The sequence below is a fragment of the Rhinolophus sinicus genome, linkage group LG04 (assembly GCF_036562045.2).
Source record: "Rhinolophus sinicus isolate RSC01 linkage group LG04, ASM3656204v1, whole genome shotgun sequence".
NCBI classification, from domain to species: domain Eukaryota; kingdom Metazoa; phylum Chordata; class Mammalia; order Chiroptera; family Rhinolophidae; genus Rhinolophus; species Rhinolophus sinicus.
Genome location: NC_133754.1, coordinates 81,875,725 through 81,889,742, shown reverse-complemented (window position 1 = coordinate 81,889,742; position 14,018 = coordinate 81,875,725). Strand labels below are relative to the sequence as shown.

Sequence of the window (14,018 nt, the reverse complement as noted above, 5' to 3'; positions counted from 1 at the left end):
TAGCTTGTCTGTTGCTTGGTTGGCTCTACAAATTCAGTACGAACAAGTGGTTGCCTGCCCTACTTTTGCTCAAGGTTCTCTGTGGATGCCCTTCTTTTTTTGTCAGGAATGTTACCCGCATTTATAATTGTTTTGCTTTAAAATCAACTTGAGAATTTAGATTAATTTTCTATTGCCATGTAATTCACTTTAATTTTCTATTGTTGATGTAATTAGAAACTAAAAAACATTTATATTTGTAATGTGATGAGAACATTAGCATGGATTTTAATACTATTTTGACTGATCTTTATTCATACGTATTTTTTATCACAGAGACAAAACTAAGCTTTGCAGTATAAGAACAGAAGTGTGAACAAGGTCTTATTAGTACAGATTACTTCTTTCTCCCAATGATAATATTGAACTTCAGTCTTCAGTGGAAGTGGTGAATTCATTCTACTTGACTACTTTCTTTTCTCAATAGTTTCATTTCTACAATACAGTTTAAATCATATTATTAAAAACAAAAACAAAAACAAAACATTAACAGGTCACTTAATAGAAGATTTCACTTCTAAAAATCCTACCATTGTGTTTTCAATTCTACGATGTCACGTATTATGTTCAGAACTCTTATTCCATTTACTCTGTTTTATTAAAACAATTGAGGTATAATCATCCAGACGAGAAACTCTTACTCTAAAACTACCTTCAAAGCATTAATAACTCAGTGTTGTACGCTCTGTTGAAAAACTTCAGTGATTTTGCGGCTTCATTGCATTTTCACTTCTAACATTTCCTTTTATGCACAAGATTGAAAAGGACTAAATTTAATTTCTGGCATGCACCACTTGTTATCTTCAAATAAATATATGCAGGCTAAATAAAGCATGATTCTATAGGTAAACATTATTGAGCCCATTTTAGGAAGAATTTCCCAAAATTAACCCATTTCTCAGTTTAGCCTAATGTTATAGGAAATAGCATCTCTATTTGATGTATTTCTAAATAGAAAGAATTTATAATGTGCTTCTCTTTCTAGAGGCCAACTCATCACTTGAATGCTTTTTCAAATTGAGTACACTGGCACCACATATTGAACTTGTCTAGTTTCAGTTATATGAAATACTGCACCGGCATAGCTACTGTTCATTAGATAATTTGCTCGTATTTTGTTTCAGTCTTGGCGATTGTTTGGGTTTCTGCTTTACCATTTGCAGATGAACGCAACATTGGGGGTTGCATATATTTCAAATACTATCACAGATAATCCACACTCTTTGCCCTTATGCTGCCTATTAATCCTAAAGCTCATTGACCAGTTTCGTACTCCTTCTACCTCTGGAAACCCTGAACATAATAGCTTAATCCATTAGATTGTATTAATATTATTAACTACAGATAATTAAATGTTATTTTAGTACTTGCTATAATAAAGTGATTTGGGCTTACCAATTTAAATCATTCAAGGCTTATTGAAATAGTAGTAAAATTCTAATTGTCTGTGATACAACTTTAGGGGCTTTTTAAGAAAAAATAATGCATTTAAATATACGTTGTAAAGGAGAGTCTATTGGTGTTTTTTTTTTTTTTTTTTTTTTTGAGCAGCCTAAAACCAATGTAGAATACACTGTATATTACATTAATTTCTAAACAACACAGATTATTTACTTTATTTTTCATATGAAATAGAAAATTACATGTTTCATGGTGAATAAACCTTTTAAATCTGACAGTTGGTTATTCTATTGTGACTGTTTTATCTAAACTGAAATACTTCCAATAAGATTGGTGCTATACACACAAAAAAGGAATATTTTATGCCTGAATGATTCCATATATACGTCTGTATATACATGTGGCGTATCATCTATTTATCTGTCTGTATGTCTCTCTCTTTCTCTCTCTATATCTATCTATCTATCTATCTATCTATCTATCTATCTATCTATCTATCTATATATATCTATCTGAGGTTTCAAAGAGAGATTCATGTTGGGTGTGGAACCTCCGTAAAGCAGAATGGGTGTGGAAACTCCGTAAAGCAGAATGACTTGGGACAAAGATGGTAGATAGTGTGAGCTTGTGTTAAGGAATTTTGCCTGTTTGAAGTTCAGGTTTCTCACTTGGAATATAGGAATAGTGATACTTTGCTTATAATATTATTTCCTTATTTCCTATAGGGTGGTTGTGTTCCGTTAAAAAGATGAGTGACTTTCACAATAAATATCATATAGTGACTGTTCAGTAAATGGTAGCTTTCATTAATATTACTGATAAGGAGGTACTTGTAAAGATTTTGTAACCAAATTGTTCCTCTACTACTTAATAGCTATTTATTCTTTTCAAGTCAATCAACTTCTCTGAGCCTCAGGTTGCTCTTCTATAAAATTGATGGAAAAGTTGCCTTAAAATTATCAAGACAATTTGTGTAGTGTAAAGCACCTGATAAAACTATGAAAAATGTTGCTCTCATTTTCTTGTCTCATGGAGGATGCCATCTTCAGTCATTGGAGGTTAATCGAATAATCAGGAGTATTTTTTAGATAGGGAATTAAGAAATAGGTAAAAATTAACAAAAGTCATCAGAAGTATTACAAGTGTTATTAATTCATAAGTACCAATGAATTTTAGAACTAAAAGAGTTGGGGATTTAGCCAACATGTAACAAGAGCTAGGGGAATATGAAAATAACTGAATTCTGATTGTACTGGATCAAGATGGATGAGATATCAGGTCAGATATCAAAAAGTTTATTGGCATAGAAGCACTCACCTGTTACATAGGAGTTACACTACCATGAATATAGGATGGCTCTGAGAGTGTGGGGAAAGAGAGAGCCAACAGAAAGTGAAGGAGCAGTGTCACCTTTGTGGCAGAGGGTTAAATGATGGGTCCAGCAGTGTGATCTGTAATGGATGTATGGTTTGTTGCCCATATCTCCCCTTAAGGACTGAGACACTCCTTCGCCAACTGCTGAGAGTGCTGGTGGCTGTTAAATCCCTCCCTTGGAATCGTTGAAGAGTAGAGTAGCCTCATCTAGGTATATTCTACCTCCTTGTTAGCAGCCTTAACCCAAAGTCTGTTAGATGTGACTGGTATAAAGATTCCTGCCCTTGTCCTCAAAGTAGGTCAATTGTAAAGAGAAGTCCTAGGTCCAGAGCTCCTTCTGGAATTGGCTGAGGCCTTTGTCGTGACTACATTGCAGTTCAACACCTCTTCTGCCAATTCTACTACTTTCACTCCCCAACAAACTTTGTTTTTCTCTTTTTGTTTTATTAAAGTATACCTAACATAAGTTTTTTCCATTTTAACCATTTTACATGTACAATTCAGTAGCATTAAATATTCACATTATGCAAATATTATTACATTCCATCTCCAGAACTTTTCATCCTCCCAAACTGAAACTTTGTATCCATTAAACATCCCTTTGTATCCATTAAACATCCCTATCCATCCCCTTCTCACCCCAGTCCCTGGTAAACACTAGTGTATTTTCTGTCTCTGTAAACTTGGCTATGCCAAGTACCTTATATGTGTAGAATCATATAATATTTATAATATTATGTTGGGCTTATTTCAATTAGCATAAAATTTTCAAGGTTTATCCCCATAGCAGCACAAGCAAGAATGTCCTTCCTCTTTACAGCTATGGAATATACTATTGTGTATATATGCAAACTTGTTTAAACAGATACCTGTTGATGGACACTTGGGTTGTTTCCACCTTTTGGTCATTGTGAGTAATGCTGCTATGAACATTAGTGTACAAATATCTTTATCCCTGCTTTCAATACTTTGGGATATACAACCAGAAGTGAAATTGCTGGATCATATGGTAATTCTATGTTTAATTTTGTGAGGAACTGCCATTCTGTTTTTCACAGTGCTTGCACCATTTTACATTCAGATCAGTAAGGCATAATGGCTCTAATTTCTCTACACACTCACCAACAATTATTTTTTTGTTCATTTGTTTGGTAATAACACTCTAATAGATGTGACGTGGTAGCTTGTTGTAAGTTTGATTTGTGTTTCCCTAATGACTAGTTGAGCATATTCTCATATCCTTATTGGCCATTGGCATATCTTCTTTGGAGAAATATCCAAGTCCCATTTTTAAATTGACTCACTTGTAATTATTGTTGAGTTTTAGCAGTTGTTTGTACATTCTGGATATAAATCCTTTATCAAATACATAATTTGCAATATTTTCTCCTATGTGAGTTGTCCTTTCAGTGTCTTGGTAGTGTCTCTTAAGGCACAGAAGTTTTACATTTTGATATAGTTCAATTTGTCTATATTTCCTTTTGTTACTTGTGCTTTTGCTGTCATATCTATTGTATCATTGCCAAAATCAATGTCATGGAAATTTCCCTGTGTGCTTTCTTCTATAAATTTTATGGCTTTAGTTTTTTTATATTTAGGTCTTGAATCCATTTTGAGTTAAGGTTTGTACATGTCATAAGATAAGAGTCCAACTTTATTATTTTGCATTTGGATATCTAGTTCTCTCAGCACCATTTACTGAAAAAACTGCCCTTTCCCCAAATGAATTGTCTTGGCACTCTTGTTGAAAATCATTTGACTACATATTGCAAGAGTTAATTTTGGGCTCTTTGTTCTACTTCACTGGCCTATATGTCTGTATATATAGCTATCAGACTGTTGATTACTGTAGTTTTGCAGTGACTTTTGAAATGAGCTGTGAATCCTCCAACTTCATTCTTTATCACAAATATTTTGCCTATTCAGGGTTCCTTGAGATTTCACATGAATTTCCAACAAACTTTTATCCTGAGGCAACAACTCAATGAATGTTTTGCATGACAATTTTCATTTTATAATGTCAATATTTAATGACCAACTAAAATGAATTGAATTCAAATTATTTTATCAAATATTTTTCAAAACTAAGAGCTATGTTTTATATTGGAATTGGGAATACAAAAATGTGTATATCCTCTCTTATGTAGAGCCTATCATCTTGTTAAGAGATCATAACCATCCAAATATTTCATGATCTTCCTTCTTTTTCCTAAACTTTTTTATTAACATCAGTAACTGTTAACTTGATATCTCACAGTTTAAGCCAAATAATTTTTACATCTTTTTCTTTATCCTATCCACCTTTGTGTTGATCAGTAACAGTCTTATAACTTATTTTCCAAAAATATTTTCTGATTCTTGCATTTATTTACAGTTACCAACTATTAGCTCATTTTTCTGCATCTTGAGTCCTGTTAGAGGATCCTGGATACCTGTACAGTGACTTTTTTTTTGGTTTCTTCCCTACTTTCTTTCTTAGACATCATTCACATTCCATTCATGCTGTATAGTTGGAAAGACTAAACTTGAGTCTTAACCACCATGTTGTCAAATACTAACTGCAAATCTGGACCATTCCTTTAATGTATTTTAGCCTCATTTCTTACACATATTAAATGGAAATAATAACAATTTTATTTAATTAACATTAATAAGTTATTTATTGTTATTTTATTATTATAATGATAATAATCACACACTGAGATACTATACAAGAAATAGTTTAGCCCAGCCTCTGGCATGTTATACTTGTTCATTTTTTTTCTTATTCTTGGCTTAGGGTTTTTGTTTATTTGTTTTGTTTTTTTATTCAGCATTGACTTCTGAGTATTTCTTTATCAAATTGAAATTACTTTAATTTTCAAAATCTCTTTTAATCCTCCAAATAATGCATTGTGAATATACTTGATGATCTAACTTACCCTATGATCAAAAGTATATTTTTTATTCGTCATTTTAGTGAGGTTGGATAATAAAACTCTCTTAAAATTTTATAAATTCATCTTAATTATTCACACTGATAAATGTCTCTTAGGATCTATGTTAACATGCTGTTGTTTTCCCCTCTCTTTCCCATTATTCAGTTTTTTAAAAATGCCTGTTGCTCTCACTTCTTCATTGTCAGTTCCCCTAGTCTATCCAGCTTTCGTGTGCACCTCCTGAAGTGGCAGTGTAATTTAGTCACAGGAGCTGCAGGCTTTGAGGTGTGCAGATGATGATGCACAACAAAACCTCCAACAACTGCCCCTTCAGGCCTAACTGCTGCCATAGCTCGAAGCATCAGCTGCGTCATGGCCAAGTTGACTGCTTATGGATATATGGTTTTGCCCCACATTTTGTGATTCCATGCTGTTTTAATACTCATTCGCTGGCTGGAAATGTTTCTTCTCCAATACCTTAAAATCCATCTCCTAAGTATGCCACCACCATGAAAAGTTATCTTGTTGTCTCATTTATATGAAACCCAGTCTCGTTAAACTCTACATAATAATATTTACTCTTTTGCAGCATTTATCTTGTTCTTCATATATCGTATCTATTTAGTTCCTTATTTCATTATATTCTAAGGTAGATTGAAACACCTTGAGGACAACAAATGTCTTCATTTCATCTCTTTACATACTCGTAACTATTTGATAATTCCATGATACTGGGAGCAAAATGAATGTTAATTAAATTTAATTTATTAGAAATATATCATCTGTGTTTTTCATTTATACATCTTTATATATATATATATATTTTTCTAAACAGTTTAAGGAAAAAAGTATAGAAACTGTAACCTTCATGCATAACCTGGCTGATATGTACGAAAGGTGACTGGAAATCTTTTAAACGCTCACATATGTCTGAATAGTCCGGTAACAAGAAGTTTAGAGCACTAGAGGAACTAAGCATAGAAATTAGCGTTAATTGTTAATAAAGCTCTATGGTATCATGCCTGCTGGCTTTATGGCAAATAAGTAGGAATTAGTAGTCTTTTCCTGGGTTCAGAGGTGTATTTAAAATTTTAGATTTTAATGTGCTATGATCTTTATACTGTCTAAGGTCTTTTGCATAGCAATTTTGAAAATATTAATTATTCTGAACTTATTCTTATAATTTGTATTTTTATATCTGCTGTATCCTTTCAATTTATTGCTCTGATCTTATTTTTGGTTCAGCAATCAATTTCAGTTGAGGTCCTGATCATTCCAGTTAATTTAGTGAACTACAAGATATAAAATTATTGTAAGGAAAATCTCCTCACATTTTCACAGTGGTAGGGGTCAGGGAGAGTTCTTACATGAAATATTTAAGAAACATCTGACTGTAACCCAACCAGCATGTGGGGAAATTACATTATTTCTTAGACTATTTTAACATCAAAGGTAGCTCTGAAGTGAACGATAGTTATTAAAAGCCGAATTACTGAAAGTATATCTGGTTAGTGCACTTAAACAGATTTCAGCACACTAAAATAATTTAAAATCTGAAGTGTGATCCAGAATCACATATGTCAATTACTATGTTGTCTGTGGTATTAAAAATGCATGCAGCTGGAGGCTTTAATTATATGAGACTTCTCTGACTTAGAGAAGCTAAGGCTTTTACTTTTTGAAAAAGTCACCTTTTTCAGAAATCCAAGGGAAAACATTTGTGTAATGCATATTGCCTTTTCCAATTACCTATTATTGAAAGGCAGAAAAACACCAGAGAGTTATAAAAGTGAACTGAAAATAGAGTTGTGTATGAAATTTGATTATTGTTTGCTGACACCGATTGCCTGGGAAAGAGTAAATTTTTGAGAAGGATTTTTCTTCCCCATATCCCCTTATCATTAAAACAAGTGTGATCTAGTATATTTTGTTTGCTCTACACTAATAAGGACGCCTACAATTATATTTTTCAAGTGAATTTTGGACCTATCTTTCACAAATAGGTGATATTTATTTTTCTTTACCATTAATAAATAATAGAGTCCAACAAAATACAAAATTAATACAATATACATGTATGTGTGTGTACACACATGTGGATAATGCAAAATTTTTCATCATGTATTTCATTTTGTCATAAGATTCTTTTATTATAAAATAATATTCATCATTAGCTTATATAAAGCTACATGAGTTGCCTCTAAATATGTGACTAATACTGGGGGTGCCAAAAAATGTATGCACATTTTAAGCAATGTTAACATTTTGGTCAATGTTGCTCAAGCTGTACTTCGCCGTAATCAGAAGTGTCTGGACGCTGATGGTAACCACTTTGAGCAGCTCTTATAATTACAGAAGTCAAACGTGACTTGTATTCATCTTTTGTTATCGGTATATATTGAGTATTACAATTTAATACAGTTTTCCTTTCTTAAAATGTGTATACATTTTTTTGCACCCTCTGTAGATACAGTATTATAGGAACATCGTGAAATATGGACCTTGAGAAATCACTAAACCCACCATCCTGTAAGACAAAAATAGGTCCCAAGAATATAAATTGCTTTTATTTCTTCAAGGACAGATGATAGTTTTCTTGATTTCTATTTGCTGAAATTTCCTTCCTTTTTTTTCCTTCCAGAATTCCTGTGCACTGTGCAGCTCTCCACATTTCCCAAGGAAGCAAGCAGAACAGTGACCCAAACCTTGCTCAGGTGAGTGACAATAGTTCACTGATTTGATGGTTTGCTCTTTTAGATATGATTTATTTTATCCCTGAAAATGAGCCTGGCTTGACTTTTGCTCAGAATCAAGGAGAGTGTTGGAATAAATCTACTGTTTAAGTGACAGAAGAAAATCAAATGTATCTCTCATTAAATAGAAAGTCAGTGTGAGTTTTGCAACCCTTCCTCTTATCTACAAAACATGTCTTACGGGATCCAGCATGAGGCTGTGAAAGAAAAATATGACCTAATTTTCTAAAGGGTTTTTCAAAGAATAGTTGTTAGGTAGAGTGCCATTAAAAATGGTCTACCAACAGATAGGATATTCTTTAAGTGATAAGGAAAAGTGACATTCTTTGTACATCTACAAATTCGGTCTTTGACCAAATTCTTTTCATTAGTTTCAGATCTCATATTTCTCATAAGAATGTAAGAACATGTAGGAGTTTTGAATTAGATATTTATCTTACTACACAATAATTAGGACTTTCCTACTTAAAGGTATGTGTGTTGCTATTCCTAGGATTACATAGGTGTTTGTTGATTTGTTGAGGTGTGGAAATCAAGGCCCTGAGCATGGTCTGTGACTCCCATCAGGCAGCACTGTGATTCCAGTACCTCCCCCCTCCTACCCCCTTCCCCATCAAATGTACTTCATTTCTCATGGACAATTTCTTAGGTCAATAATACTGCTGTTTTCCAGAGAACTTGAAACCAGAGTTCTAAGCATAAACAGTTTCGTAATTTTCCCTATTTCTGCCATCTCTGCTGCAGAAGTTGCTATCATTTGAAATTGTGACATTAAGCCACACCAGGTTTAGTGGATCACTCTCAGTCAAATGATTATACTAAGGAACATCATGGTGTTGGATGGAGGGCACCTAGAAAGTTAATCAGGCCAGGGCACTCTGGTCACTGTGCTTGCCATAACCCAAGACCAGTTTTTCAGACACGTACTTATCATGGATGTATTTCTGCAAAGAATGTGTTTAAGCTTTACAGCACACTCAAGAATACTGAAGACTGGGATAATGAAATGCTTCTGAATTAAATTTTTTTTTTGATAAATTATAGCATTTATTTAATGTTTTGGGTTTGTAATTTTAGAAGATTTATACAAGGGAGTAATTCCTCTATTTTTGAATCACACCACTTAATAGCTAAAGGGTATCTTGGAACACATACTTTTCCAAACCGATTTAGCTGAAGCTAAATCAATTGGGAAATGTCCCAAGAATATATAGCATGTTATTGGCCCAGTTAGAGTTGTTCTCTGATCCATGCTAGTATTCTTTCTGCTGTACTAGTTTGTATCTTTTAAAAATAAAAGTGAGTGTGAGAGGGGGATTGTATTTAGAAGAATCTCTAAAATGTCAATGATAAAGAAAAAAGTGACTTTGCCACTCACTCTCTTAGTTCATGAAGAGTTTAGTTAAAATGACAGTCATGCTGTCTTATTTATGTACAGTGCCTAGGGCAGAGATGGCCTGTACCTCCATCCTCCCTCATAACATGGTACTTTGTGCTCTGAAGCTGACAGGGCCTGGCCACATATGACCTATCTGTATGTGTATACCTGGTAGTTACTTATTGGATGTTTGATCTGAAGCCAGGCACTTAAACTCTTTGAGATCAGTTTACTTACATATACAAAGTGTGGGCAATATTACTTCCTGATCTGCTTCATGAAACCATGGTTAGTTCGATAAGATTTATAAAATATTACATAAACATGTGGTTTTGAAAGGGAGATGTCATAAAATATCAAAGTATCTAGTATAATTAATCATCAGCATGATCTCCTCGGCAGAAACATGGCCTTTGAACGTTAAGCCACCTTCCACTATATATGGGCCTCAGATTCCTGCTCCCTGGTGGAAATACCTAAAGTAGTTGGATATACAATCCTTAGGGGAATAATTTTTTCCAGTATCCATTTTTAGGCAAGTGATATAGCACTGTTCAAGCATTTTAGAGCCAAAGTGTCAACTAACCAATTCATTGAGATTCCCTAAAACACAAATTTCTCACTGCTTTGCAGCCAACTTTCCATATCATAATGACATAATGCATGAAACTTGAGCTTCTAATCAAAACATTTTTAGTTCCAACAGATCACATCACAAAGGCATGTTTTTAAAACCTGATTCAGAGCTTCTGAGGCGATTTCTATCATTTACTAATTTCCATACAAGGAGTATCTCCTTAGAAATGATAAGACTTTAACATATTTTAATGGATTCTATTGCAAATATTAGGCCTTTATTATCAGGTCTCGAAAGAAAATGCAGCTGAAGAAATATATCTCCTCCCCACTATCTAGGCCCCTATTGGTGTTACACTGTCATCCCTTCAAATTTATGCAGCATGTTTTTGTATCATGTCATGATGACACTTGTTCTGTGATTGACATGTATTTCTCCAGGTTGTGATTTCCTTACATACTAACTTCTTCACACATGCACGCATGCATGCACAGATTTAATTGTGTATTTTCTTTACAAGTATTTTCACCATCTTTTTTTGTTTTTGTTTTTAATCATGCAGGCATTTATTTGATCCATGTAACTGGTGATAAATCAGCATTTTGTCAGGCTGCACACATGTATTTTGCTAAGTTAAGAGACATGATTCAGTTATAAGTGGATTCAAGAGCACACTAAGCTCGAAATCCTTGAGTGTTCTTGTGGAAGCCACAGGGCTGTACTACACAGCTTCATAGATGACGCCTAAATCGTTATTTTTTAGAGGTAGAAATACATACAATTATTGTGACATTGGTCCTATTTCAAAGGCTATACAAAGTAGAGACTTAAGATGAGAAAATGTGATTTTAAATCCCATGTGCACCCAGAAATATTTCTTTGTGTGGTTTGATTTTAAACTAATAAAATATGGCATAGCACATTTACATATTAAGGAACACTTTCTAATCTGATCCTCTCTGGAAAACTATGGAAATTGTAACTATAATAACAAAAACACTGATATTTACACACAGTGTCGCATGAGAATCCCATGTCTTTATACAGAAGAAAGGTTCCAATATATGCTGGATACCTCCTGCATATTAAGTTTTGAGTATAAACAAATATAGATAAAGGAAGACAAAATCTATAATATTGTTTTAAAAAGAGCTATTTTTAATCTATAAATAACTACAAGAGTAATTATAAATCATTATTTAAAAATAGAGGCTGTAGCTATCATTCTTTTTGCTTTCTTTCATTTTTACTCTGCTGCTTGTCACTAATTGACATGTTCTTATAGATTCATTTTCTCACTGTCTGCCTCCTTTTAGAAAACAGTACCATGAGTCTTTGGACATTTTCTGTCCTGTCTTGTGCTGTCTCCAATGGTCAGGAGAATGCTTAGGATATAGAGCTTAAATCATAAAAAAAAAATAGTTGGATTTCAATTTTTTTTTCTGGAATTTTCTCAATCTATATGTTATTATTATTTTGTTTTTTGAGGTATGACAAAATTTCTATTTTATATGTTATTTGTTATTTTTGAATTATACTTATATGTGTACATGTATAAGTAACCTTGAAGCACTATGTTCATCTTCTTACATTTTGAAGAAATACTTATAATTCAAAGTGTCGATAAAGATGTAGAATGCATTCTATTACCCAAAGATGTAAATATAGGAGATTAAGGGGGAAATATAAATAGTACAAGAAACTGAACAGGAAATGAAACAATTTTATTCTTGGGAAAGAGAGATGAAGATGAAATATTACCTGGTCAATTAGTTGGTAGTTTTCCTGTATAAATATATTATAATAATGAAAGATAATGTGTGGGGGGAAAAAACACATTTTACAAAAACAGTTGAAAATATATTAATATAAATGGGGTTAATGGGGTGAAGTACTAGCTTGTTACAAGCCTATGAACTAGTAGTGCCATCTCCCTGGACTACAGTATTAAAGATATGATGACTTTATTCCTACTGTTTAAAAGCAAGTATTTTTGTATATCCAAAATATGCAAAGAAGTCTTAAAGCTCAGCAATAATAAAATTAACCAACCTAAAATGGTCAGAAGATCTGAAGGGCAGATGGTAGGAGACAGGTATCTCACTGTTGGAGTGTAAATTACACATAAGCAGGGAGAGAAAGCTAGAATGATCCATGTGGTAATGAAATCGATTTGCAGAGATAATAAGTCATGTTTAACCTAATACAGGCAGTTACATATAGAAATGTTTATATTACATATATATACACACAGTTTGGTATACACACAGATTTCTTTGACCTATGAGTTCAGAAACCCTGAAAGAAATGACACACAGGTAACAATGAGCACACCTAGCACCCAGACTTGAGAATCTAATTCTCCAATAAAATGAACTATGACCCCTAGGACAAATTGCTGATTACAGGGCTGGGGGAGTAATAAATATACAAGCATCTTGTAGTGTCAGAAGGTATGGAGTTACTAAGCTTGCTCTCTCTCTCTCTCTCTCTCTCTCTCTCTCACACACACACACACACACACACACACACACACACACACACGGGGGTGTTTCAAAGGGACATAGATGCCAACTAGCTCCCAATGTCCAATACTAGAGCAATTTGAGGAACAAAATAAATAAAATAGTGTTGGATTGTAACCCAAAATATAAAACAAATATCCATGAGTCCATATGGCTACAGAAAATAATTGACTAAATTAATAAATTATGGAGCAGAGAAATACTTTCATACAGAAGAAGAGCTCTAAGTAACTGTTGTAGATTCTCCACATTCAAGGAGAGGCACAATTCCACTTTCTTAAGTGTGGGCTGCATATAGTAATTTCCTTCCAAAGAGAACACTATAAAAAACAGATCTTTTTTTTAAAGGCAACTTTACAGTGAAGCAATATGACAAACACTTTCGCAGGTGATAAAGGTCAACATTAATAGTCATAAATCATGTTGCTAGTTGTACCATTGATATGATGCAATGAATATGGCATTTTATTTCTGTGACCTTTCTCCCCAAAGCCCATAACCCCAATACCATTAGGAGAAAAACAAATCCCAATAGAGAAAAACAAAATACTTGACCATTACTCCTCAAATCTGTCAAGAGCATCAAAAACAAGAAAGACTGAAAAAACTATTATAGCCAAGAGGAGATATAAGCAGAGATGATACTTAAATTTAATGTGGTATCCTGGATGGGATCCCTTAACAGAAAGAGGACTTTAACTAATGAAATCTGAATAAAGTCTGCACTTTAATTAATAAATATGTATTGATATTGGTTTACTAATTGTGACAAATGTATGTACTAATGTAAGAATTTGTGATTGGGGAAAACCGGGTATAGGGTATATGGAACTCTGCACTATCTTTCCAATTTTTCTGTAAACATAAAACTGTTCTAGAGACAAAGTTTATTTATAAAAGGTAGGTCAAAGGTAAAGATCATTATGAGATACTAGAATGCTGTATTTGAACCTGAATCACTTGTTCTAAAATACTGATGCATAATTATTTACCCTGTGAGATCCATGGTTCTATTCCTGAGTTGAACACAAACTCAATAATTCTTCTTGTGTT

The 14,018-nt window shown here is 33.3% G+C and overlaps 1 long non-coding RNA gene across 1 annotated transcript in view; it reads left to right on the top strand.

Moving 5' to 3' along the window:
* The window catches only part of LOC141571305 (uncharacterized), a 139,493-nt gene that overhangs the window by 17,021 nt on the left and 108,454 nt on the right, over positions 1-14,018 (top strand). Inside the window, exon 2 of the long non-coding RNA XR_012496068.1 lies at positions 8,374-8,446. This is a non-coding gene — a long non-coding RNA (uncharacterized LOC141571305). The remainder of the gene's footprint in view (positions 1-8,373; positions 8,447-14,018) is intronic.